The following is a 26462-nucleotide window of genomic DNA, read 5'->3' on the forward strand; positions in this document are numbered from 1 at the left end:
ATTTTTGGTTCCCCAAAGAACCTTTCAGTGAACAGTTCCAAAAGAACCATTTTAAAGAACATTTTCTAAAGAAAAAAATCTAAAGAACCTTTTTCAACTATAAAGAACCATTTCTCCATTTAAAAGGTTCCATGGATGTTCAAGGTTCTTCATAGAATCATTGATGCCAGTAAAAAAACTTTATTTTTAAGAGTGTACCGTATGAAGAACCAGTTATGCCCAGTATGGTTCTTTAGTGGTTCTTCAGCAGTTCTTTGGGGTGGTTGAGGTGCTATATAGCCCAGTATGGTTCTTCAATGGTTCTTCAGCGGTTCTTTGGGGTGGTTGAGATGCTATACAGCACTACTATACCGTATACAGAAACTGTTAAGCCCAGTATGGTTCTTTAGTGGCTCTACAGCAGTCCTTTGGGTTGGTTGAGGTGCTATATAGTGCAGTATGGTTCTTTAGTGGCTCTTCAGCAGTCCTTCGGGGTGGTTGAGGTGCTATATAGCCCGTATGGTACTTCAGTGGTTCTTTAGGGTGGTTGAGGTGCTATATAGCACCATTATACCATATAAATAACCTATTCTGTATAAGGAACCTGTTAAGCCCAGTATGGTTCTTCAGTGGTTCTTCAGCAGCTCTTTGGGGTGGTTGAGGTGCTATATAGCCCTGTGTGGTTCTTCAGTGGTTCTTCAGCAGCTCTTTGGGGTGGTTGAGGTGCTATGAAAAACCTGTTAAGCACAGTATGGATCTTTAGTGGTTCTTCAGCGATTCTTTGGGGTGGTTGAGGTGTTATACAGCCTAGCATGTTTCTTCAGTGGTCCTTCAGCGGTTCTTTGGGGTGGTTGAGATGCTATACAGCACTGCTATACCGTATACAAAAACTGTTAAGCCCAGTATGGTTCTTTAGTGGCTCTACAGCAGTCCTTCGGGGTGGTTGAGGTGCTATATAGCGCAGTATGGTACTTCAGTGGTTCTCTAGGGTGGTTGAGGTGCTATATAGCACCATTATACCATATAAATAACCTATTCTGTATAAGGAACCTGTTAAGCCCAGTATGGTTCTTCAGTGGTTCTTCAGCGGCTCTTTGGGGTGGTTGAGGTGCTATAGCCCAGTATGGTTCTTCAGTGGTTCTTCGGGCGGCTCTTTGGGGTGGTTGAGGTGCTATGAAAAACCTGTTAAGCACAGAATGGATCTTTAGTGGTTCTTCAGTGATTCTTTGGGGTGGCTGAGGTGTTATACAGCCTAGTATGTTTCTTCAGTGGTCCTTCAGCGGTTCTTTGGGGTGGTTGAGGTGTTATACAGCACCGCTATAATGTATAAATAAAATGTTAAGCTCAGTATGATTCTTTATTGGTTGTTCAGCGGTTCTTTGGGGTGGTTGAGGTGCTATATAGCCTAGTATGGTTCTTCAGTGGTTCTTAAGCTGTTTTTTTTTTTGCCAATAAGGCCCCCCATTAAGGAAATATTCCAGGGCCCCCACATGAGAAATTTTGATCACAGAAAAGCATAAAAGTGATTCAAAACAGCTTTTGCCATTGTAGTACATTCTTATTCATAGCAAACATATGAGAATGGAGTAGCATATCTAAAATCTAAGGAGGAGATTGGGCTTCCTCTTATAGTTCTACATAGCACCATTTGACATTAAAGATTGCAAGCCACTTTTAGTGCTATTTAGCACCTTTTTTGTTTAGAAAGTAGGTGCAGGTTATTAGAACACCACAACACAAGGGTTAAACCACTACCTAGGGATTTTTCATGACCACAAAGGTGAGTTTAATATCTCACCTGAAGCACAGTGTCTTTTTACAGTATAGTATCCCATGCAAAGACTATTGGCAGCACTGTGACTCATACAGATCACGGGGTGAGCACCCCCTGCTGGTCTAAATGACACCAGCAGCTACCCTTAGTTTACAGGAGTCTCTCATCCAGGTATCGATTCAGCTCTTCCTAGCTTTAGGAGAGTTGCAAGGTGATAGCTGGCAGCTAAATGGCAAGCTACCACCCACATTGAGTATCTCGAAAGGTCTGTATACTTGAGGAAACTAAACAGAACACTGATGTGCTTGATAACATCCAAAACACAAACATGATGCTCCAATCCTCTTTGGAGCAAAGGAAACACTATTATGTCACAGGCTAAGGTCATAGCAGACAAATTTTAAATTATGCTAAGCTATTTAAAGTGCCAGGAAAAGATTTTTAGTTTAATGAATTCAGTGTCAGTTAATGTTAATTTCAACCTTTACTAATGCATTATTAAAATCAAAAGTTTTCTTTGTTACGAGTATTTAAATTGGCCTGAGCTAACATGAACAGTTGCAGTTTTATTAACCAACATTAATAAAAACTAATAAATACTCTAACAAATGGATTACTCAGTCAGTGTTAGTTATTCCATATGTTAACTAATGGGACCTTATTGAAAAGTGTTACACAAATTTGTGATTAATATATATAGTTTACTAATGCCTGTAGCCTGCTACAAGGGAAACATTAATGGGCATTTCAGATATTTAGATGAGCAAGGAAATTGACTAAACTAAGTGGCTAAGTCTGGGGACATCAAAATACATCCATTTTCCAAAGACTGTAGAGAGTGACCCTGGTCTCAAGCACTTCAGAATCCCCATTGTTTGTTTATTTTTCCAGAACAGCAGGAATGTTGAGATTCAGCCTCATTGTGGTAACATGAATTTATTTCTGTTCTAACCTTGTTTAAATAAGTCTTCGTAAATCCTCATAAAGGAAGCAAGATGCATTCCTAGAAATGTATAACAAAATAACCTTAACGTCTGATCCATTTTGCTGTTACATTACCATTTTGAAATAACTGCACGGTTAATGTACTACTGAATACATTGTTCTGTTCATTTATGCTGTCTAATCACGGAAATATGTGTGGAAGCTGCTAAATAATGTAGAGAAGGACTTAGTAAGCAGGAAAGGGCTCAATATTTCGACAAACTAAAGTTAATAAGTCGCAAAAATACATACAAGAAGTATTGATTAAGATATTAGCCTAATATATCACATACCTGACCGGAAATGATAAGAACAAACTCGGATGTTGTCAAGATTCTTGCCCTGAAAAATCCTGGTTCAGTTTGGCCAACCACATACACCTTTTTTTGCACACTTCTCCTTGATTTGTTGTAACTTTTGGCAGTCTATAGTACTCCACATGCGTTTCCAAGTCCGACTGATTGGTACAGTCCAAAACATGACAATAATTGATCATTTTCAGCAGCAACAATTAGCAAAATATGTGCGTTTAGTGGCATTGTTTACGTTCAGTGCCGTCAGATTGATGACGCGTTGTGAAAACACTCTATGCAGGGCCAGAAAGCTCTCAGATTAAATAAAAATATCTTAATTTGTGTTCTGAAGATGAATGCAGGTCTTACAGGTTTGGAATGACATTGGGGTGAGTAATTAATGACAGAATTTTCATTTTTGGGTGAATTATCCCTTTAATGTTTAAGTAGAAGAAATATTCAAATGGCAACAGTTAAATGGTACTCTCATGTGTCTACTGTAGCATTTTCTGATTCATTTTATCTTCAGTGCTCCTTTTTCTCATTCGTTCTAGTGAATCGGTTCATGATAAAAGGTCCACTCTCCTACACTCCTCTCTCCTAGCAGTGGAAAGTCATTCATTTTAGTGAATCGGTTAAATTAAATGGCCCATTCATGTTCACACACATTGCTTTGAAAGTCCGGTTGATGATTCGAGCCCCAGTTGTTTTTGTTGCGGCACGTACACACTTAGCTGTTCACACTGTTTAGCTGTAACACTAAATGTTGTTGATGAGCAAAAATATATAGTTGAAGTCAAATGTTTACATATATCTTGCAGAATCTGCAAAATGTTAATTATTTGACAAAAATAAGAGGGATGAGATAAAATGCATGTTATATTTTATTTAGTACTGACCTTAATAAGATATTTAATAGTCCACAAGAGAAAATTATAGTTGATTTTATAAAAATGACCCTGTTTAAAAGTACATAAGCTTGATTCTTAATACTGTGTTGTTACCTGAATGATCCACAGCTGTGTTTTTTTTCTGCCCACTGTTCTTCAGAAAAGTCCTTCAGGTGCCACCGATTCTTTGGCTTTTCAGCATTTTTGTGTATTTGAACCCTTTCCAACAATTACTATATGATTTTGAGATCCATCTTTTCACACTGAGGACAACTGAGGGTCTCATATGCAACTATTACAGAACTATTACAGATGCTTCAGAAGGAAACACAATGCATTAAGAGCTGGGGGTGAAAACTTTTGAACAGAATGATTTTTTTTATTTCTCTTATTTTGCCTAAATATCTTTTTTTCATTTAGTACTACCCTTCAGAAGCTACAGAAGATACTTAAATGTTTCCCAGAAGACTAAATAAGTAAAATTTACCCTGATCTTCAAATTCAAGAAGTTTTCACTCTCTTAATGCATCGTTTTTCCTTCTGAAGCATCAGTGAGCGTTTGAACCTTCGGTAATAGTTTTATATGAGTCCCTCAGCTGTCCTCAGTCCGAAAAGATGGAGCCTTAAAATCATGCAGTCATTGTTGGAAAAAGTTCAAATCCACAAAAATGCTGAAAAACCAAAGAATTTGTGGGACCTGAAAGATTTTTGTGAAGAACAGTGGGCAGTTTAACTGTTCAGGACAAACACAGGAACTCATGAACAACTAGCATTAAAAAACAGCTGTGGATCATTCAGGTAACAACACAGTATTAAGAATCAAGTGTACATAACCTTTTGAACTGAAATGTCTTATTCAGGTCAGTACTGAATTGTAATGCCAAGCCAGCAGAGGGAGCCCTTACCCATGAACTGACTGTTGCTGCTCCCTCTGCTGCCTCAATGGTTACTTCCTGTTTGTCAGCCATTTAAGGAGGGCCATGCCAAACAGGCCCTCGCGAAGTATTGTTTTGCTGTTGCGGACTCTACCAAGCGTTTTCTTGTTTCATTGCCATTGCCATTGTTCTGTTTCATAGTCATAGTCATGGTCATAGTTTTTCCTTGTTTCATTGTTTTGTTTTATTTGTTACTTTGGACTGCCCACTTGGATTTTGACCCTCGCCTGTATTTCTGGATTACGCCTTTGTCTCGTCACGGATATACAGTCATGGCCAAAATTGTTGGCACCCCTGAATTTTTTTTCCAGAAAATCAAGTATTTCTCACAGAAAAGTATTGCATTAACACGTTTTGCTGTACACATGTTTATTCCCTTTGTGTGTATTGGAACAAAACAAAAAAAGGGAGGAAAAAAGCAAATTTGACACAATGTCACACAAAACTCAAAAAATGGGCTGGACAAAATTATTGGCACCCTTAACTTAATATTTGGTTGCACACCCTTTGGAAAAAATCACTGAAATCAGTCGCTTCCTATAATCATCAATAAGTTTCTTACACCTCTCACCCAGAATTTTGGACCACTCTTCCTTTGCAAACTGCTCCAGGTCTCTCATATTGGAAGGGCGCCTTTTCCCAACAGCAATTTTAAGATCTCTCCACAGGTGTTCAATGGGATTTAGATCTGGACTCATTGCTGGCCACTTCAGAACTCTCCAGCGCTTTGTTGCCATCCATTTCTGGGTGCTTTTTGAAGTATGTTTGGGGTCATTGTCCTGCTGGAAGACCCAAGATCTCGGACGCAAACCCAGCTTTCTGACACTGGGCCCTACACTGCGACCCAAAATCCTTTGGTAATCCTCAGATTTCATGATGCCTTGCACACAGTCAAGGCACCCAGTGCCAGAGGCAGCAAAACAACCCCAAAACATCTTTGAACCTCCACCATATTTGACTGTAGGTACTGTGTTCTTTTCTTTGTAGGCCTCATTCCGTTTTCGGTAAACAGTAGAATGATGTGGTTTACCAAAAAGCTTTATCTTGGTCTCATCTGTCCACAAGACGTTTTCCCAGAAGGATTTTGGCTTATTCAAGTACATTTTGGCAAACTGTAGTCTTGCTTTTTTATGTCTCGGTGTCAGCAGTGGGGTCCTCCTGGGTCTCCTGCCATAGCGTTTCATTTCATTTAAATGTCGACGGATAGTTCACGCTGACACTGATGCTCCCTGAGCCTGCAGGACAGCTTGAATTTCTTTGGAACTTGTTTGGGGCTGCTTATCCAACATCCGGACTATCCTGCGTTGCAACCTTTCATCAATTTTTCTCTTCCGTCCACGCCCAGGGAGATTAGCTACAGTGCCATGGGTTGCAAACTTCTTGATAATGTTGCGCACTGTGGACAAAGGCAAATCTAGATCTCTGGAGATGGACTTGTAACCTTGAGATTGTTGATATTTTTCCACAGTTTTGGTTCTCAAGTCCTCAGACAGTTCTCTTCTCCTCTTTCTGTTGTCCATGCTTAGTGTGGCACACACAGACACACAATGCAAAGACCAAGTGAACTTCTCTCCTTTTTATCTGCTTTCAGTTGTGATTTTTATATTGCCCACACCTGTTACTTGCCCCAGGTAAATTTAAAGGAGCATCACATACTTGAAACAATCTTATTTATCCACAACTTTGAAAGGGTGCCAATAATTTTGTCCAGCCCATTTTTGGAGTTTTGTGTGACATTGTGTCAAATTTGCTTTTTTCCTCCCTTTTTTTGTTTTGTTCCAATACACACAAAGGGAATAAACATGTGTACAGCAAAATATGTGTTAATGCAATACTTTTCTTTGAGAAATACTTGATTTTCTGGAAATTTTTCAGGGGTGCTAACAATTTTGGCCATGACTGTAATTGTTTGCTGTTGTTCGACCTTGCCTGTCTTGACCACGATCTGCTTAATAAAGCCTGAGTTTGGAGCTTACACGCTTCCCTGAGTCCTGCATTACATTGTATTTTGTACGATCCCTCTTATTTTGGTAAAATAATTAACATTTTGCAGATTCTGCAAAGTGTATGTAAACTTTTGACTTCAACTGTACATATGATTAACTTACAGGCCTAAATTCTATCATGATAAAAATGTTACCCCCTTAACTTGATGTGATTTGCAACTTTTTGTCAATACCTTGTAATGTAGCTAAGTACTTTTTCAAAGAAGTATCTGAAGTAAACTGTAGTTATGAAAGCAAACTGTTAATTATTATTAGCTTGTAGCTTTCTGCATGAATGATTCCCCTGGGTCAAATTCAATAGTGCGTCACTCATCCCAGTGTCTCCAGTTAGAAGACATTTTCTTTTCTTTTTATTTTTATTTTTTATTTTTATTTTTATTTAATCCAGTATAGTGAAACTCAAAACAACCCATGGTGAAATGGAACAAGCAGACCCCCCAAGTACTGTGAGACCTGCAGCTAATTGTTCCAGAAAAACGCAATGGTTATTTTGTTAGGCTCTGTTGATTATGGAAAGTCAAGCAGAGTTTTATTATCATTATCAAAAGCAGATTATCTATCATTAACCCATGTGTTTCCTGTTGCTTTTCAGATAGTGTGCAAATATTAAAAAATGTGACAAGTGATGCTATATATAATTAATTTTAGAAAGATTTAATAATGTGCACCTGATCTGTCTACTGACAATAAAACAGAATTATGCTTCCTTCTCTTTCTGGCATGCTGCAGCTGATCTCTCAAAGATTAACATGTAAATAGCAGCAATACTGTCTCTAGAGCAAACATTGTTTCCTGATATTCCCACAACTCGGGACAGAATGTTCTTTCCCTCCTGCTCAAGTCTGTGCTGGTGTCTGCTCTGCTTCAGACTTGCAGCTTATCTGTTTAATAAAAAATAATTATGAGTAAAAGGACAGGATTTTTTTGAGGAGTTCTCAAGCTTGTAAATAGATAGTGATTAGGGTTAAATGTTACCACAGAGCTTAAAACACACACAGTGCCTTAAGGCAAAAATGAGCAAGATAGAAGATACGTGACCATAGTCGTGTGTGTGTGTGCAGTATGTGTGCATGATAAATAAGTGAGCTCTGGGTGAATTGGTCTCTGGGGGTGTATGTGTGTATCTGTTTGCTGTGAGGATGTACACACAGTTAAGGTGCCATAAGGCTCACGCTTTCCCACACTACGGGAATTTTAAATTTAATTGAATTTTTATATTTATTTTTTTGTATATACCATGGTGAGACCCTTTTCACCCTGTTTTTGTTTATACTGAATATACTTATCAGTGCAAACAGCAACATTTTAAAACGATTTGAATGAAATAAAGACCTAACAAGCTAAATTAGTATTTATGAGCAGAAAAAGATGTAAAAAATGTAAAAAAATAGCAAATATAATTATGTTTATTTGCATTAATGCAAAAGCATTATTTAATCATTTTGGCAATGTTCCCACAAAAACTCAGTTGCATAATTTCAGATCAATGAGGTCTACAAACAATCAGATACAAAAAGAAATACAACGCCTGTCACACAGACTGTTTTAACAATGTCCTTACATTTCTGACTATTTGGATGTTTTAGTTCAAAAATATCTTAATTTGTGTACAAAAGATGAACAAAGGTCTTACAGGTTTTGTAAGAGCCAGTTATGTGTAATTCATTTGTGATTATAATTTAGTTAAAAAGGATTAAAATATGGTCAATTTATAATAATTGTATTATCTAAAATGCATAGTTTAATAATTATTACAATTTAAATAACTTTTTTGGTATTTTTTGGCTTTCGGCAGTAATACGTAATGATGTCATTAGTTTGTACGTTTAGGTCAGATTGCAGCTATAGACGCTGGAAGCAACACAGTTTTTTGACCGAGCTATATCGAGTCTATTGTACCTTTGTATTTGTTTTGCATTTCTTCAGTAAATTCTTTTTAAATGAAGATTCGGTCTTACTCGCGTTATTTCAAATACTGGTTGTTAGACTAGCTGCAAAAGTGGTACATAAGGATGTGCACGAAGGGTGTGCCACTACATTAGTCAAAAAACTCGCTAAAAATATTCTATGGAATCTCGCTGGATTGCCTGATAATACTGCTCGACGAACAAGGGAAAAGAAGTTAAGAGTGAAACTGGTAATTCACTGCAGCATCCTCCAGGAAAAGGTATTGTAAAGTACTCTTTATTTTTGAGCATTGTGAGGAAGAGACTATGAATATAGACGCATGAAGAATTCCCGCGTTCGGAAGAAAACGAAAGTAAAAAAGTCTAACCATATGGACAAGAATGTCAGCGCGCTGAATCTCTGCCCCAGTTAGAACGCGCGTGAGTGGCAAGAGTGGATTCGGTCAATGTGGAGTTGTGTGATTATAGAAAGGTTGTTTGCACTCGGTTCTTTAAGAAAGGCAACATTGAAGAAAGTGCTTTAAACTTTGTGCACGCAACGTGAGTAATAACTCCGCGATAAGTGAGATGGCTGATGAAGAAGAATATACATGTGGCGAGGATGGAGTGGAGCAGGGAAGATCACGTAAGCTAACAGAGAAGGGTTTAGAGGAGAGATTGCAAAGGCTCATAGCAAAAAGGAAACGAACTTTCCGAACTCTATCAGGCCAAATGAAGGAGATAGAGACAATGAGGAGGGATACTCAAAATGTACAAGAAGTGAAGGATATGTTGGAAAGTGATTTTGAGCAGTCTCTAAATGAGTTCATTAGGCTTAACAAAGAAGTTGGCAATTTGTGGACTGAAGATGAAAAAATGTTTGACCATGTTGATTGGTTTGAGCCAAAAATGGCACTACTTAAAGACTTCATGAGAACAATTAAAAGATGGGTTGCAGATGTGCAAGAATCCATGGAGAAGGAAACCGAGCATCCAGAAAAACATGATGAGATAAGTGAACATCAAGAGGCTGTTTTACCAAGTGACAGTATTTCCCAGATAGGGGTCAGCAGTGCTGCCAAGGCTCACTCAAGTGGATCTCATGTGAGTTGTACATCAAGCACTTCACGTTTATCATCCACACGTGCTAGACAGGAAGCAGAACATGCTGCTCTGCTGGAACGTGCATCAGCGCTGAAGAAAAAACGAGAGCTTGAATTCGAAGTAGCAAGGATAAAGCAGCAGTTTGAGTTCGAAACAGCCAGAATTAAGGTTGAAAAGGAAGAATTAGAGATGGAGACTGCACTAGCTGAAAGCCAAGCAAAATTAAAAGTGCTTAAAGAATATGAGAGGTCTGAAGATGGTATGGGTAGTTATGCATCAGTGCGTAAATTATCAAGTGAGAACGTGAAGAAGGAAAGAGTCAGCATTACGCTACCGACACAAGCTAATGTGAATGTTCACGTACCAGCACAAGTGCATCACTCACGAGTACCACAGCAGCCACAACCAGTCTCTCATCAAAGTTTTAGAGCTCAGACTAACAGAAGTGATGACATTTTGACAATCATGGAAAAGCAGAATGTAATTACTGAGCTACTAGTAAAGCAACAACAGCTTTCTCAGTTGCCGACAAAGGACATCTCTGTGTTCAAAGGTGACGCGCTCCAGTACAAATCCTTTATCAGGGCATTTGAGCATGCAATTGAGCAGAAGACAGACAATGATCAAGATAAATTATACTTCTTGGAACAGTTTACAGACGGTGAGCCTCAAGAACTCGTTCGTAGCTGTGCTCACATGTCACCTAGCAAAGGTTATCACGAGGCAAAGAAGTTACTTCATAAGCATTATGGGGATGAACTTGTGATTGCCAATGCATACATTGATAAGGCGCTCAAATGGCCACAAGTGAGAACAGACGATGGGAAAGCATTAAATGCTTACGCAATGTTTTTGATTGGATGTCGTAACTCTATGGAGGACATTGAATTTTTAGAAGAGATGGATAATCCTACAAACCTGAGGACAGTGATATCCAAACTGCCTTACAAAATGAAAGAAAGATGGCGTGTTGAAGCTTTCGAGCTCAAAGAGCGAAGAGGTAGAAGAGCAAGGTTTGCAGACTTGGTGAGCTTCATAGACCGCCAGGCCAAGATAGCTATAGATCCTCTGTTTGGTAATATCACAGACAGCCGCCCAAACACAGCTGGAAAGATGAATCAAAGGGAAAAGCAGCCGGCAAGGAAAGAGGTTCGTGGAAGCAGTTTTGCAATCAGTGTTGCTACTGAAAGTAAAGCACCTCAAGAAATACCTATCAAGCCTCCTAACATAATAAAAACAGTGAATGCCTTTGCTAAACCATGTTTGTACTGCCAGCAGTCTCACACTCTTGCTTCATGCAGTAAAATCAAATGTCAGCCACATGAAAAACGAGTGGAATTCCTGAAATCGAAGGGCTTATGTTTTGGATGCTTGGTTCCTGGCCACCTCAGCAGATTCTGCAAACGAAAGTTAGAGTGCAAAGAATGTGCATTAAAGCATCCTGACATTCTGCACAAAGTGAAGGAAGAAAGTTCTGTCTCATCAGAAAATAAAGATGGTGCTCAAAGTAAAGAAGTGTCATGTACGGAAGTTCCCATCACTCAAGAGTCATGTGGTCTTACCGGAGCCGGAGAAGCAGAATGTGTGCTATCAATAGTACCCGTAAAAGTTAAATCAAAAAATAGTAATAAGCATATAGTAACATATGCTTTTCTAGACCCGGGAAGCACAGCAACATTCTGCACGGAAGACCTGCAAAGGAAATTGAATGTTAAAGGGAAACCCACAAGAATACTTCTTAGCACCATGGGCCAAGATAAATCAGGGGAACAAAAGCTAATGAACAGTTTTGTGATATCAGACCTAGAAGTGTGCGGGCTCGAAGACACTATGTTCATTGAGTTACCCAAGGTGTTCACTCATAGCAGCATACCTGTTCATGCTGGGAATATACCCAAACAGTCAGATATTCAAAGGTGGCCTTACCTTCAGGAAGTGAGCTTACCAGAAATAGAAGTTGATGTAGGTCTGCTTATCGGAGTTAACTGTTCAAGAGCCATGGAGCCCTGGCGCATCATTAACGGTCAAGATGGAGGTCCTTATGCAGTGAAGACGGCTATTGGCTGGGTAGTGAACGGGCCTGTAAGGAAGGATCTGAATGACTCAGAAAATGAACCATCTCATTCCTCTGTAAACAGAATCTCTTTGATGGAGATTGAAAAGCTACTGGTTCAACAGTACAATACTGATTTTCCAGAGCGCAAATATGACGACAAGGAGGAGATGTCTTTGGAAGACAAGCAATTTTTGAAGTCTGTGGAGAAGACAACAGTCTTTGAGAATGGGCATTATAGCATTGGATTGCCACTCAGGAATGAGAACCTTCAAATGCCCAATAACCGTTGTGTGGCAGAACAGCGTTTAGCATGTTTGCTCAGGAAGTTTAAAAAAAATGCTGAATTCTTTAATGACTACACAGGTTTTATGGAAACCATCATTAATAAGGGCTACGCTGTCCAGGTTCCTACAGACCAACTGAACAGAGATGACAACAGGGTGTTTTATATACCTCACCATGGTGTCTATCACCCGAAGAAACGAAAGTTGCGGGTGGTATTTGACTGCACTTCCTCGTTCCAGGATAAGTGTCTGAATAGTGAGTTGCTCCAGGGGCCTGATTTGACCAACACGTTAGTTGGTGTCCTTTTGAGATTTCGTGAGGAGCCTGTAGCAGTAATGGCGGACATTGAGTCAATGTTTTATCAGGTTAAAGTGCCAGAACATGATGCAGACTTACTCCGTTTTCTTTGGTGGCCCAACGGCAGATTGGATGAGCCAGTAGAGGAGTTCCAGATGACAGTGCACCTCTTCGGAGCTACTTCTTCTCCAAGTGTAGCCTCATATGCACTGAGAAGAACTGCAGAAGATCACAAGGATGTTGCATCTCCAGATGCTATTCAGACAGTACTGCGAAATTTTTATGTAGATGACTGTCTGAGAAGTGTAGCTACAGAATCTGTTGCAGTGACCTTAGTCAGTGATCTTCGAGCTTTGTGCAGCAGTGGAGGGTTCACCTTAACAAAGTGGACGAGTAACAGCAGAAAGGTGTTACTGTCAATCCCTGAAGAGCACAGAGCCAGTGAAGTGAAAGACCTGGATTTACGGCACGACACTTTGCCAGTAGAGAGGACACTCGGTGTGCAGTGGGACACCGAAAAAGATACTTTCACCTACAGTATGAAGCTGCAAGATAAACCAATGACCAGAAGAGGGATTTTATCGATTGTCAATTCCATTTACGACCCTCTCGGCTTTCTGGCCCCAGTCATCTTGCATGCAAAGCTTATATTGAAAGATCTCTGCAAAGAGCAGCGTGGTTGGGATGAGAACATTGGTGGAAAGCACGCAGAGGATTGGGAAAGATGGATGAAAGATGTTACTCACCTTTCTAACTTTCATGTGAGTAGATGTTTGAAACCCACCATGTTTGGATGCACTATTGCAGCACAGTTACATCATTTTTCAGATGCGTCGGAGTATGCATACGGCATCGTTTCTTATCTACTGTTACAGAATGAACGGGGTGAGAAACACTGCGCTTTCCTTATGGGGAAGTCAAGAGTGGCTCCACTCAAAAGAGTCACGATCCCTAGACTCGAGTTGACCGCAGCGGTTGTCGCTGTAAAAGTTGACAAGATGTTGCAGCAAGAGATTCAGATTCCATTGCAACAATCTGTCTTTTGGACAGACAGCACTACGGTGCTCAGATACATTGACAGTGAAACTGCTCGTTTCAAAACGTTTGTTGCAAACAGAATTTCCTTGATCCGAGAAGCAACCCAGTCATCCCAATGGAAATATGTCAGAACAAACGAAAACCCTGCAGATCAAGCCAGCAGAGGCCTGAAGGCGAGCAGCTTGGCGCAAGGGGGAACATGGATAAGTGGACCAGACTTTCTGTTGCATGAAAAGGATTGGCCGGAACAGCCTGTGCGAAGGAAGGAAAGTCTTCACAATGACCCAGAGGTCAAGAATACAGTTGTTAACACAGTCAAGGTTGAAGAAAAGGTAGAACCAATGAACCAGCTGATCAACTATTATTCGGATTGGAGTAAGCTTAAACGAGCAGTGGCTTGGATTGGAAAGGTAAAGAATTATCTGTGGAAACAGAAAAAAGAAAGAAAAGAGGCATTAAAAATCAAGCAAGCTGAAAAAGACCCTGGAAAGCAAAGGTTAAAGTTAAAACAACATATGAAGAAACTAAAACCTGCTGAAGTAAAAGAATCACTTACCTTGGATGATCTGGACACTGCTGAATTAGAAATAATACAGTTCAGCCAAAGACAGCATTTTGAAGAGGAAATCAAGGTACTGCAGGAGGGCAAGCAGCTCATTCGCGGTAGTGCGCTGTCCAAATTAGACCCAATGTTTTACGACGGCACGTTAAGGGTTGGTGGAAGACTTAACAAATCTGCTATGCCGGAAAATGCTAAACATCCAGCAATTCTTTCCAAACACAGCAAAGTTGCCACCTTGATCTTGAGGGACATACATCAAAGAACAGGCCATTGTGGACGCAACTATGTGTTGGCACAACTGAGATGCAGATATTGGATTCCACAAGCCAACTCCGCAATCAGAAAGATTATCAATAAATGCACAGTGTGCCGTAGGATGTCTGGAAAGGTTGGTGAGCAAAAGATGGCAAACTTACCTGAAGATCGCCTACTCCCACACCAACCTCCCTTCACTAACACCGGCGTCGATTACTTCGGTCCGTTTGAGGTTAAACGGGGCCGGGGTACCATTAAAAGATACGGGGTAATGTTCACTTGCCTAACTCTCCGAGCTGTGCACATTGAAGTTGCCGACAGCCTCGACACGGACTCCTGCATCAACGCAATTCGCCGTTTTATATGTAGGAGAGGTCAAGTCACCATCATGAGGTCCGACAATGGTACAAATTTTGTGGCAGCCGAAAGAGAATTAAGGGAAGCCATCCAACAGTTGGACAATTACAAGATAGAAAGAGCTTTGCAGCCAAAAGGAATAAAATGGATATTCAATAGCCCAGCTGCTTCTCACCAGGGCGGGATTTGGGAAAGGCAAATCCGCACCGCTCGAAGAATTCTTAATTCCCTGTTGAAGGAGCAAGCAGTAAACGATGACTGTCTTCAGACAATAATGTGTGAAGTTGAAAGTATCATCAATGGCAGGCCACTCACAAGTGTCTCAGATGATGCAAACGACGTTGAGCCTTTAACTCCTAACCACTTATTGCTTCTGAAGTCTCAGCCAATCATGCCGCCAGGTATCTTCTGCAAGGATGACACATACGCAAGAAGAAGATGGAAGCAAGTCCAGTATCTCGCAGATTTATTCTGGACTAGATGGACGCGAGAATATCTTCCACTTCTTCAGGAGCGTCAGAAATGGCTGAAACCCAGAAGAAACTTCATGATGGGAGATGTGGTACTGTTAGTGGACAGTTCTTCTCCTCGCAACTCTTGGGTAATGGGGAAAATAGTTGAAACATTACCAGATTCCAGTGGAATGGTGCGGAGAGTGAAATTGAAGACTAGGACCAGCACTCTGGAAAGACCTGTAAATAAACTGTGCCTGTTGAAAGAAGCAACGTTGGAAGAATAACGAAGGAAGACAAGTTGATCTTTACACACATTTGAAGTTTAAGTTGTTTGGCTCTTAATGTTTTAAGTTTGTAATTGATTAGTCCTCCAGCCTAACAATTAGGGGCCGGGTAATGTAAGAGCCAGTTATGTGTAATTCATTTGTGATTATAATTTAGTTAAAAAGGATTAAAATATGGTCAATTTATAATAATTGTATTATCTAAAATGCATAGTTTAATAATTATTACAATTTAAATAACTTTTTTGGTATTTTTTGGCTTTCGGCAGTAATACGTAATGATGTCATTAGTTTGTACGTTTAGGTCAGATTGCAGCTATAGACGCTGGAAGCAACACAGTTTTTTGACCGAGCTATATCGAGTCTATTGTACCTTTGTATTTGTTTTGCATTTCTTCAGTAAATTCTTTTTAAATGAAGATTCGGTCTTACTCGCGTTATTTCAAATACTGGTTGTTAGACTAGCTGCAAAAGTGGTACATAAGGATGTGCACGAAGGGTGTGCCACTACAGGTTTGGAACGACATGAGGGCGAGTAATTAATGACAGAATTTACATTTTCGGGTGAACTAACTGCTTTAATGTTTAAAGGAGAATTTTACTTTCAAGACAAAAATTTACAGATAATTTATTCACCCCCTTGTCATCCAAGATGTTCATGTCTTTCTTTCTTCAGTCGTAAAGAAATTGTTTTTTAGAGGAAAACATTTCAGGATTTCTCTCCATATAGTGGACTTCTATGGTGCCCACGAATTTGAACTTCCAAAATGCAGTTTAAATGCAGCTTCAAAGGGTTCTAGCCAAGGAAGAACGGTCTTATCTAGCAAAACGATTGGTTATTTTCTAAAAAAATTACAATTTATATACATTTTAGCCTCAAATGCTTGTGTGTACTCTGTGTATTCCAGTTCAAGACAGTTAGGGTATGTCAAAAAACTCCCGCCTCATTTTCTCCTCCAACTTTAAAATAGCCAGACATCGCTGTTTTACCTTTTTTTGTTTAGGGCATTTGATCTTCTTTGCATTTTCAAACCCTTATGTAAACACTTGGTCAGTACTTCTGCAGCGATGTAGGGTGATTTTAAAGTTGGATGAAAAAGTGAGATGGGAGTTTTTAGACATTCCCTAACTGTCTTGAACTGGAATACACAGAGTACATGCAGAGCTAGTCAATATGAGCATTTGAGGTTAAAAAGTATATAAATTACAATTTTTCGTTTCGCTAGATGAGACCTTTATTCCTCGGCTGGGATTGTTTAGAGTCCTTTGAACCTGTATTTAAACTGCATTTTGGAAGTTCACACTCGGGGGCACCATAGAAGTCCACTATATGGAGAGAAATCCTGAAATGTTTTGCTCAAAAAACATTCTTTACGACTAAAGAAAGAAAAACATGAACATCTTGGATGACAAAGGGGTGAGTAAATTATTTGTAAAGTTTTGTTCTGGAAGTAAACTTCTCCTTTAAGTTGAAAAAATAATTTTATTCTTGGGTTTATGTCTTGGCAAGACCTTTTCACCCTGTTTTTGTTTATATATTGGTGAAAATCTAAAATCTAAAAGTTTTAATTAGCTGAAGTAGTATTTATGAGCAGAAAAAGATTGAAAATAAAAAACGAGCAATTAAAATGAATTAATGCATTAATGCAAAAGCATCATTTAATCATTTTTGCACCGTTCCCCTTGCATAATTTAAGCTCAGTGAGGTCTATTATCAGTCAGATACAAATAGAAATACAAAACCTAAATCAAATGAGAGAAAACAACTAGACAAAAAGATTGAATTAAATTGGTATATTATAGCATAATAAAAATAAACAATATAATATAAGCAACAATATAAACAATATAAGCAATTTTTTGTAGGCCTGTGTTCCGAAGATGAACATAGGTCTTACGGGTTTGGAATGTCATGACAGAGAATAATTAATGACAGAATTTTCATTTTTGGATGAACTATCCCTTTACATATTTGAAAAAAGATCATTTAAAGATTAGATTTTTTGTAGGTTGGTTATTTTTTGTAACAAGGTAAAAAAAAAATGTTTTTAAAGAGAACTTGTTATACCCTGTTAGAGCAAAGTATTAGCAATGCATTAACCTTCACTAGCATTTTCGGGAAAAATAAAACCCTCAGGTCAAAAAATGACTGGAACACAACATGAAGGTTAAGTATTGTAAAAACATTACATTAAAGGGATGGTTCGGAGTAGAATTGACTTCATTGCTATGCACTCCGAAGCCCATGTAAATACCCCATCCGAACATTTATGGAGATATTAGAGTTTTTCGAATTGCTTGTTACAGGAGTGATTGGTACATGTGATGTATCTCGTAAATTGCACCACTAAACGTGCAAGTAATCTCGGGTAAAACGTGTTTTTAAAACACTCATGGTGGACTTACAAATGTTCTGATGCAGCGTTTTGTGAGTACATAACCTATTTACACTACTGCACAAGTTTGGTAAGATTACTTGCACGTTTAGTGGTGCAATTTACGAGATACATCACATGTACCGTCTACTGCTGTAACAAGCAATTCGAAAAACTCTAATATCTCCATAAATGTTCGACTAAGGTAAAAAAAACTCTGGATGGGGTATTTACATGGGCTTCAGAGTGCATAGCAATGAAGTCAATTCTACTCCGAACCATCCCTTTAAGTGCACTGATTTAGTGCTCTCTTGTGGTGTAACATTGCTAGTGAATGACACTAAGCACACACATCTTTAAAAGTAAGATTTAGTAATTTTGCAGCTGCATTTTTAATAGTGAACAATAGAAAAAATATAAAATACATAATAATCTAAACATCAAAAAATATAAATCAATGCTAGTTTAAGAAACAAATTCAGTAACACACTGAGCTGCTCTATAAGAATCTTTTAAGATGACTATTAATGAATAAATGAATGTTTAAAAGGGTACCAAAACTAATCTTCTTTCTTGTACAAACTTAATTCTTACTCTAGGAAGTCTATAGGGTTACAAAAATTCATGAATTACAGGGAAAATTCTGTCATTAATTACTCTCCCTCATGTCGTTTCTCATGTCTCATGTGTCGACTGAGACAGAAGAGAGGGAATTGTTAAATAAAGTCGTTATTGATGTCACATGGACTATTTTAACAATGTTCCTACAACCTTTCTGGGCCTTGAACGTCTCAGTTGTGTTGCTGTCTATGCAGGGTCAGAAAGCTCTCGGATTTCATCAAAAATATCTTAATTTGTGTTCCAAAGATGATCGAAGGTCTTACAGGTTTGGAACAACATGAGGGTGAGTAATTAATACCTTAATAATAATTTGGTTTTTGCGTGAACTATCCTTTTAATATTAAAAAAGACACACACTGCAAGACAAACATAGCCCTAAATGAACTGCATTTAGGGGCTTCCCCAAACAAGTCACTATCACAATCCGAGTGGCAGATTATTAATAGCACAGAGGGCACAGAATAAATAGGATGCAACCCTGTCCAACCCAGAACACAGAGCCATCAGACCGTAGCCTGAGTGCCCCGTCTTAATACAGCCCCTCTAAATTTAGCCAGATGAATAATGCATCAAACCTTTTTTTTTTTTTTTTTTACTTGTTTTACTTTCAAAATAAAACCTAAAAATAGTCATCTAAAAGTTTCATAAATATAGACACAAATCTCAGATATGACCAGTACGAAAATAAGTAAGGCCTGGGTATTTTTTTCCTTTTGTGTTATTCTCATCTTGTCTTCTTCTGTGCCTTACATCTTACATACTTTTGTTTCTTATAATTTAGTGTCAGCATGAAGACTTAGAAGGAGAAAAGAATAATTGCTGAAACTGCATTGCCATTATCACAGCTTCACGAGAGAGATAAATGCCATTATCAACTGAACTCATTGCTGGGTTTGCTAAAGGCTGAACGTAGCTTTGTGATATGAAAAAGCTGACATATTAAATCTATTCAAAGAGGCTTCGAAATTAAAGATATGTTGCAGAGTCATCCGTCTTTATGTTGAAAACGTTAAACACCCTCAGTGGTCAACATAAATCTGCATAAAAGGGACAAAGTATGTTATTTTAGGGGTTTAGGGGTAGAGAGATCATATTTAGACTTTGAGAGATCACATGGTGTTTCAATGCCCCCAGCAGATGGAGCCTTTGTGTAAAAGACAGCAGTGCCATTTCTATAACTTGTTCAAGGCTTAACCACAATGTCACTACAGGATGGTGTTTTATTTTTGGATCAACAGCTTTTGTTAGGCAATTACTTTCTGCTTAATGAGAACATCTGTTAAAGAGCACCTCATGTTACATTTTGCCAGAGCTGCATTTATGCAGTGACCCTGTGACTTGCTGAAAGAAAACCATTGTCCTGTTTCTGAGAATGGATTCGGAAAAAATGCTTAGACTGTGGCTTAAATCAGCAAACGGCAACATGCATATTTAATATTCACTTCTATTCAGACAACGACATGACTGTGAGTGTGACACTGCTTTTGTAAAACAGCTGAATAAAACATTAGTTAATACTGAGTAATTAATTTAGACAGTATTGTAGGTCACTGAGTATTTTTGCTACGCCAACAAAAACAAAGTCCAAACAATGTTAAAAGATTAAAAAAATCAATCTTCAGATCCCAGAGCAACACGACAATCCCCGAATGCATTTTTTTATTTTACATTGTTTTAAATTCATTTTTAAAAGAATCAACTGAGGGAATGATTTAAGATTAACTCACAACTGGTGTGTCTGAAATCGCATGTTGTCTGAGTAGGTGCTACATTTCAGTTGAAACTTTCTTTGTGACCATTAAAAAAAGTATGTTTTATATAGATGAATATGAGTAATAGGGCTGTCACTAACGATTATTTTGGTACTTGAGTAATCTGTTGATTATTCTGATGATTAATCGAGTAATCGTCTAATTACTAATATAATAATAAAAATAGACCTAAGTGAACAATAGCCTTTAAAGGATTAGTTCACTTCCAGAACAAAGATTTGCAGATAATGTACTCACCCCCTTGTCATCCAAGATGTTCATGTCTTTCTTTCTTCAGTCGTAAAGAAATTATGTATTTGAGGAAAACATTTCAGAATTATTAACATTATTTTCCTGTAGCGGCTAATGATACTTCCGCATTATAAAAAAAAGGTGGATAGAAATTAATGAGAAATGTGTAAATGTCATGACTCCTCCGGAGGTCGCAGTTTCCCTTCCTCCCGCACTTCACTCCCCTGATTGTACACACCTGTCTTGTGATCATGACACTCGTTTCACCCACAGCTGTTCACAATTATCACGGACTATAAAGTTTCTCATCTCCCACTCCTCATCCTGGCTGCATTGTCTTCTCATGTCATGTCTTGTTGTGCTCGTGTTTCAGTTCTGTTTATTTTTTAATTCCAGTCGTGTTTGTGCCGTGTTGGCCTTTTGTTTGTGTCCTGTTTAATTAATAAATTCCTCACCTGCATTTGGACCCTGACCTCATCTCTCACCGTGACAGTAAACTAAATGCATAATCTTTTCTTATAAATTGCCATAACTCTAAAAATGTTTCATTCCAAAACTATTGTTATAAAACGGATAGTTCCGGTCTTTGATTCTGATTGGTTTACTTCTGTGTGTTGCTCTGCAACCACTTTGTTGCAACCACAACCGTTTCTGAGGAACTACATTGTTTGGCGGAATAATAATGTTTTCATTAATATAATTACACTTTATTTGCGCTGTTTTATTTTGTGAAACCTTACTACGTATATATAATAACCGTTTTATAAAAGCAATAAGCCCTGTGAAGCCGTGGTTTACAGTGAATTTCTAACAGCTTCACGTTGTAACTAACCTTAGCTGCTATAAATTCACTGCAAACCATGGCTTCACAGAGCTTATTGCTTTATGACAAAAAAGTTGAAGATAAGCCGATAGGCAAATTGTTTCGCTAGATAAGACCCTTATTCCTCAGCTGGGATTGTTTGGAACCTTTTGAAGCTGCATTTTTAGCTTTTAATTCATTTGAGCACCATTGAAGTCCACTATATGGAGAAAAATCCTGGAATGTTCTCCTCAAAAAATAATGAGATGGAAATTAATGAGAAGTGCCGTAAACTAAATCTTACCTAACGTAAAAAATCTTCTCTTATAAAATGGCATTTTTTTGGTGTAAACTCTAAAAATAGTTCATTCCAAAACTATTGTTATAAAACAGATAGTTCCGGTCCTTGATTCTGATTGGTTTATGTCTGTGTGTTCATTAATTTCATGACACTTTATTTGCGCTGTTTTATTTTGTAAAACCTTACTACGTATATGGAATAACCGTTTTATAAAAGCTATTATATTATTATAAAATGCTAATGCTAACGCTGCCACTTCGGTGGTATACAGAGAACCGTATTTTTTTTTCATTAAGTAAAACAATAAGCCCTGTGAAGCCGTGGTTTACAGTAAATTTATAACACCTTCGAGTCGTGCCTAATAACGGCCCTTAGCTGTTATAAATTCACTGTAAACCACTGTTTCACAGGGCTTATTGTTTTATTTAATGAAAAAAAAATACGGTTCTCTGTATAGCACCGAAGTGGCAGCGTTAGCATTAGCATTACACTTTTTTGGTTTTTAAATGTTGCAGGCTTGCCTTCTAGTGGCTATGCATAATTTATAATTTTGGTGGAAGTAGTAGGTAGACTGTAAAAAATATTTTTGTAAAAAGAAAGTTGTAAAAATTAAAAAATTATAGTATATTTTACAAGAAAATACTATTTCAAAAAATAGTATTAAAATACTATTTAACTCAATGTGGTGCTTCATGTTTCTTTTAATTATTTGTGAATTTTTTTTTTTTTTTTTTTGGTTAGTTTACTTTTCACCTACTATGAATTCGGACATACCACTCTGTTTATTACTGTTTATCGCATGCAATATAGGCTTAGTAGTGAAGTTTCGGCAATGCCTTTTATCGTGCACTACTTGTGTAGACAGTAGGGCTGGACGATTAATCGAAAATCAATTGAAAACGAAATAACAAATGTAATTTTCTCATGTCAGTTATTTCGTTTTTTTAATCCTGTTAAAGGATCTTATCTAGCTAAACCATCAGTCATTTTCTAAAAAAAAATTACAGTTTGTTTACTTTTTAAGCTAAAATGCTTGTCCAGCTCTGCGATGCACATGCGTACTCTGTGCACTCCGGTTCAATACAGTTAGGGTATGTCGAAAAGCTCAAATCTCCTCCAACTTCAAAATCATCCTACATCGCTGCAGAAAAACCAACCCAGTGTTTACAAAGTGAACTTGCAAAGATCAAATGCCCTTTACAAAAGAAAGGTAAAACAGCGATATAGGATGATTTTGAAGGTGAGTTTTTCGACATACCCTGTCTTGAACCAGAGTGCACAGAGTATACATGCGCATCACAGAGCTCAAGACGAGCATTTTGTGGGTAAAAAGTGTATAAACCGTTATTTTTTTAAGAAAATGGCTAAATGTTTTGCTAGATAAGACCCTTACTCCTCGGCTGGGATCGTTTTGAGACCTTTGAAGCTGCATTGAAACTGCATTTTTAACCTTCAATCCATTGAGCACCATGGATAAAAATCCTGGAATGCTTTCCTCAAAAAAGATAATTTCTTCGCGACTGAAGAAAAAAAGACATGAATATTTTGGATGACATGGGGGTGAGTAAACTATCAGGAAATTTTTATTCCAAAAGTGGTACTTTAATACTTTCCCATTAAAAACATACTACCTTGTGTGTAGTCGGCGCTATACGGATATGTATGACCGCTGCGCTTGCGTCGTTTGTAGTGTCTCGCATGTGAGTGGCACCGCTCATCAATGTCAGTTCCAAAACAGTGGACCAATCAGAAGACCACGGAGGCAGGGCAAGCATTGCAAGCTTTTGTTTACAGTAGCAGGTTGGCATGGCAACTTCTGTATTTGACGGCAACATGGCCCATTCCTGAGCACTGCATCTTGCATTTTAGACGCAAAGACATGTTTTGTGTGAATGGCCAGTAAGAACCCGGAGTAAATACACAAATAGAGTGACAGGACAAGATTCCGAATTCACTCATTCTTTTTCATTTACTCATTCAGTGTACTATTTTAGCAAAATAATGTAGGAAATAGTGAGTGTAGGTTACGATTTTAAATACAACCAGTGTTCCTGAATTAATTGGTTGAGTGAATGATTCATGGATTAACTCACAAAGACAAGAATATCTAGTTCTATCCCTTATTTGTAAGTTGATGTATAAATGTAAATTTAGAGTTTTATAAAACTCTGCTTCTGAATGAATAATTTGAGGCAATTAATGACTGACTGATAAAGACAGCTGCTTGACTGTAACAATGTAACTAGCAGAAAAGTCACTGAAAAATGCCCACCATTAATGCACAAACAGGCTGTCTGAAATATTCAAACACAGATAAGTGGAGTGATACAAACTGTGAAAAATCCCAGTGCTGTTAGACTGTTATATTCAGCACTCATGGTACGCTGCTTGACCAATCAGAATTGCGGACTGGAACTAACAGTTGTGTAATGCTTTGTTGCTGATGGGCATACGTTCACACAGCATTCACATCATGTGTGCAATCACGTTTGGTACATCTGATTTCAAGGCTGAGTTCAGTCAATGGCTCTGGCTGACTGGGGTGCTATAGACTGAATCAAAATGACAAACGAGGAATGAAAACTCAGCTTAATTAGATCAAAGACAGCTGGGGATTTTATGCATTCGCAATTTTTACTGTTTGGAAATGTCAGATTTCTGCATGCATAAGTAACTATGAAAAGGCTGAATAGGTGAAAGCCGGGTTGGGGCTGCATTGTTGAATTAGAAGAAAGTCTGACAGAATACACTTCTTGTGTCATAAACAGAAGATCATCTGACATTTCAGTCATAACCTTATTGCTGTTGTAGCTTTGGATGCCTTTGGTTGTTAAATTGAAGACATTCTCTGTGTGTGTGAAGGTGTATATTGCATTATTTAACCATTTCAAGACATTTGAACACATAATCTCAGAACACAGAATCTGCAACATGTTAATTATTTTACCAAAATAAGATGGATGTTACAAAATGCATGTTATTTTTTTTATTTAGTATTGATCTAAATAAGATATTTAATATAAAATACATTTACAAATAGTCCACAAGAGAAAATAATTGTTGAATTACCCCATGCAATACTGTGTTGTTACCTGAATGATCCACAGTTTTTTTTTTTTAGTGATAGTTGTTCATGAGTCCCTTGTTTGTGCTGAACAGTTAAACTGCCCGCTGTTCTTCAGAAAAACCCATCAGGTCCTACAGATTCTTTAGTTTTTCAGCATTTTTGTGTATTTGAACCCTCCAGAAGGAAAAACAATGCTTTAGGAGCCAAGGGTGTAAACTTTTGAACAGAATGAAGATGTGTATATTTTTCTTATTTTGCCTAAAAATCTTTTTTTTTTTTTCAATAAAAAGATGCAATTTACCCTGATCTTGAAATTCAAAAATTTTCACCCCCCCCAACTCTTAATGCATCATGTTTCCTTCCCGAAGCATCAGTGAGCATTTGAACATTCTATAATAGTTGCATATGAGTCCCTCAGTGTGAAAAGATGGATCTCAAAATTTTACAGTCATTGTAGGTATGGGTTCAAATACACAAAAATGCTGAAAAACCAAATAATTTGTTGTGTTTTTCTGAAAAACACCATGCAGTTTAACTGTTCAGGACAGACAAGGGAATCATGAACAACTATCACTAAACATAACAACACAGTATTAAGAATCAAGTGTATGTAAACTTTTGAACAGGGTCATTTTTTTTTAAAATAAATTCAACTATTATTTTCTCTTGTGGACTGTATGTAAACATCTTTTATGTGAAATATCTTATTCAGTTCAGTACTAAATAAAAAAATAACATGCATTTATGATCCCTTTTATTTTTGTAAAATGCGTATGTAAACTTTTGACTTCAACTGTATCTTAATGTGTAGCCTAGCATGTATGTATCTTAATGTGTATTTCAACCTCATTTATGTGCAGCATCTGCTAATGACAGTGCTAGAGATGATCAGTGAGACCAGGAAGAAAAGCATGACTAGGACAAAGTGCCCTTTATATTAGGAGAGAAACTGACTGCTACCATTATGATTTGGGCCTGATTCAGTTAGACCGGATAAAATCTGTGGTCAGATTTCACATTACTGGAATATTTAATTAGCCTGTCAGCATTCAAGTGTGGTTTACCAGCATGTTTGCTTATTTGTAAAATCAATTAGTTTCGTAATCAAACTATTTTCTACGGATTCAAGGCTTAGCTGCGTCTCATTAACTCATGAAACATCTAGTGTTATGTGCTTATTTGTAATTGAGTGGCAGATTTAGTTTAGAAACATTAAGCCTGACTGTCCAAGATTAAATGTATCCATGCTGTTCAAACATTTTATTTAATTAATTTTCTTAAAAGCTAACAATATCTTGTGTCCAAGTCCTAGATTTCATTTTGTATGGGAACAATGTGTACAATAAGCCTGATAGTGCTCCTAGAACATTTACTTAATATAGTATCATGAATCAGAGTTTGAGCAAGTATGTAAACCTCTGGGCTGGCAAGCACTGTTCTAGACCACCATGCTTTATTCTTTCCTTCACACAGTAGTTCCAAATGCACTGTCATTGTTAAAAAAATAATTCATCAAAAAAAGAAAATTCTGTCATTAATTACTCACCCTTATGTCTTTCCAAACCCATAAGACCCTTGTTGATCCAAGTGCTTTCTGACCCTTCATAAAGAGCAATGCAACTGACACATTCAAGGCCCTGAAAGGTAGTAAGGACATTGTCAAAATAGTCCATGTGACATCAGAGGTTCAACCGTAATGTTATGAAGCTACAATATATTTCTTTCAAATCAAATATTTGCTTAACTTAAGAGAACCTAAGGGTGAACTTAAGAGACTTCTTCTTTCGAAAACATTTAAAAATCGTACAAACTCCAAACTTCGAAAGATGGAGAGGACAGGAAAGTGGACAGGA

The sequence above is a fragment of the Garra rufa genome, chromosome 13, assembly GCF_049309525.1.
Source record: "Garra rufa chromosome 13, GarRuf1.0, whole genome shotgun sequence".
Lineage (NCBI taxonomy): Eukaryota > Metazoa > Chordata > Actinopteri > Cypriniformes > Cyprinidae > Garra > Garra rufa.